Source organism: Morone saxatilis, unplaced genomic scaffold, assembly GCF_004916995.1.
Source record: "Morone saxatilis isolate NCDOM2014 unplaced genomic scaffold, NCSU_SB_2.0 Contig18, whole genome shotgun sequence".
In the NCBI taxonomy this organism is placed as follows: Eukaryota; Metazoa; Chordata; class Actinopteri; family Moronidae; genus Morone; species Morone saxatilis.
Window position 1 is genome coordinate 29,456,635 of NW_023339740.1, and position 2,892 is coordinate 29,459,526.

Genomic DNA, 2,892 nt, shown 5'->3' on the forward strand with positions numbered 1-2,892 from the left:
CTGGGAAACCCAATTAAGAGGAGCAAGGTTTTCGCAAAACTGAAGAGGGAGGGAGTGGAAGTTGCTCTCTTACAAGAGACGCATCTAACAGAATTGGAGCATGAAAAACTCAAGAGATGGAAATATAAACAGTATTCATCCTCCTGTGGGCAGGGCTCGAAGAGAGGGGTAGCAACTTTAATTTCTAGTAAATTAAACTTTGAGTGCTTATATGAAAAAAAAGATATTGATGGAAGATTTGTACTGGTCCGGGGATATTTACAGGGCGTTTTATTTACCTTTTTAAATGTCCCCCCAGGATCAGATTGGGAATTTTATAAACAAATTTTTGGATTAGTAATTTCTGAAGCTCAAGGTATCCTTATCTGTGGAGGTGATTTTAATGTTAGACTCCAACCTGCTCTGGACTCTTCAAAGCCTTGCATCACAGGAGAGAAAAAAACTACCAAAAACATCAAATTGATGCTGGAGGATCTGGGACTTTTAGACATATGGAGAGAACTGAACCCGACCAAAAGGGATTACACCTTTTTCTCTCACCCACACTCTGTTTATTCCAGGCTTGACTACTTTTTTATGTTCCAAAGAGATTTGGTTAGTGTGTTGAACTGCAGTATTGGGACCATGGATCTGTCGGACCATACACCAGTATCACTAAATTTAATACTAGGCTCTGAGAAAAAGAATACAGCAAATCAGGAAGGACATTAAAAACTATCTGGATGACAATGACAACGGGGAAGTGTCCCCACCGATCCTCTGGGACGCCTGTAAAGCTGTTCTAAGGGGGAAAAATATTGGATATTGTTCAAATTTTAAAAAACAGAGGAGGGAAAAGATTGATAGGTTACAAACTTTTAAACTTTTAATTAAAACAACTAGAAGACATCCATAAAAAAACACTTTATCAGGGTACAAAAATGGAAATAGAGAGGACAAAGAATTAACTAAATGAAATATATTTAAATTACATTAAGAAAAAGTTAATCTTCTTGAAACAAAGACATTATGAAGCGGGAGGGAAATCAACTAAATTACTGGCTTACAGGCTAAAAAAGCAACAAGCAGAAAACACAATTTTCAAAATAAAGGACCCTACAACAAATTCTATACACTGTAAAACTACAGAAATTCATCAATCATTTGAAACCTTTTATAAAAACCTATACTCTCAGCCTAGAATAGATGAAACAAGGATGGATGCTTTCTTCAACCTGATAAAATTACCAAAAGTGAAGGATGATCAAAATAGGGCTCTAATCGAGGAAATTACAAATGAAGAAATTAAAAAAGATAAGCTTGATTGTGGAAGCTATCGAAAAGTGTACTGAACCAGGACTATAAGATCTTCACTCATATTTTGGCAAAAAGACTTGAAAACATCCTTCCCCAGATAATAAGTTTGGATCAGACAGGTTTTATACAACAAAGGCAGACTCAGGACAACATTCGTAGAACCCTCCATGTTACCGAACATATAGTTAAAAATAACACCCAGGCAGTCTTGCTGAGCCTTGACGCAGAAAAGGCTTTCGATCGGGTCAATTGGGAGTTTCTATATAGCGTATTACAGAAATTTGGATTTCACCAAACTTTTATCACGACCATTCGATCACTATATAATGATCCAAGGGCAAGGATAAAAATAAATGGGAACATCTCAAGCTCATTTGGTCTAAAAAGAGGGACTAGACAGGGCTGTCCAATTTACTTTTTGTGCAATATTTATTGAAGCTTTAGCCAGGAATTACTCAAGATAAATGCATTATGGTATAAAAATGCTAGGAAAATTTCTCTGTTTGCAGATGACCTTTTAATCTATTTGTCACACCCGGAGACTTCAATATTGAACTTAATGTCTTTCCTGAAAGTCTTTGGCGCAGTCTCGGGGTACAAATTGAATATTCAAAAGACCCAAATACTTAGTTTTAACTACTTGCCTAGTCAGAATATAAGCTCCACCTTTCAGTTTAATTGGGACCTGGAATATATGAGATATTTAGGGGTAAACATCCCTAAAGATTCAGCAAAATTGTACGGTTTAAATTTTAACCAATTAAATCAGAAAATACAGCAGGATATAAAGAGGTGGAATTTAATTCCAATATTGAATTTTGAATCACGAATTGAATCTGTGAAAATGAACATCTTACCTAGAATACTTTATCTGTTCCAGACTCTTCCAGTTGAAATAAATGATAAACAATTTAATGAATGGGACAAATTATTATCAAGATTTATTTGGCAGGGGAAAAAGCCAAGGATAAAATTTCAAACTCTCCAATTATCGAAGGATAAAGGAGGACTTGCACTCCCATGCTTAAAAGATTACTATATTTCAGCCCAATTGAGGATATTGTTTTGTTGGTGCAACTCTGAATACCAGGCGAGATGGAAAGAAATTGAAGAAAGAATATCAGGGAATATACCAATTCAGGCGAGGATAGGGGATAAAAGATTGATTAAGAGCTTAATGGAAATAAATAATAAATGGATTAATTTAAGTCTTAAAACTTGGCTAGCTGTTGTAAGTAAAAGCAGCTTGCGGGAAGGAATAAAGATTCTGAGATGGTGCTCACACGACCCTGATTTTATACCAAATAAACTAGATATCAGCTATAAAAGATGGGTTAACCTGGGTCTCTCCTCATACTGCACCTTTTTTAATCAGAGGACAGTGAACAGTTTTGATGCATTGAAGAGACTACATGGTTTAAACAATTGTGACTTCTTTAGATATCTTCAGGTTCGACATCATATAAATAGTTCTATTCCGGAGAGCCAAAAAGTATTTGAGAATGAATTGTTAAAAATGTTTATTAGTGCCTACAGAGCGGACTCAGGGCTTAAAATAATTTCAAGATTTTATAAGGGACTCCAAGGAGTTAAGAC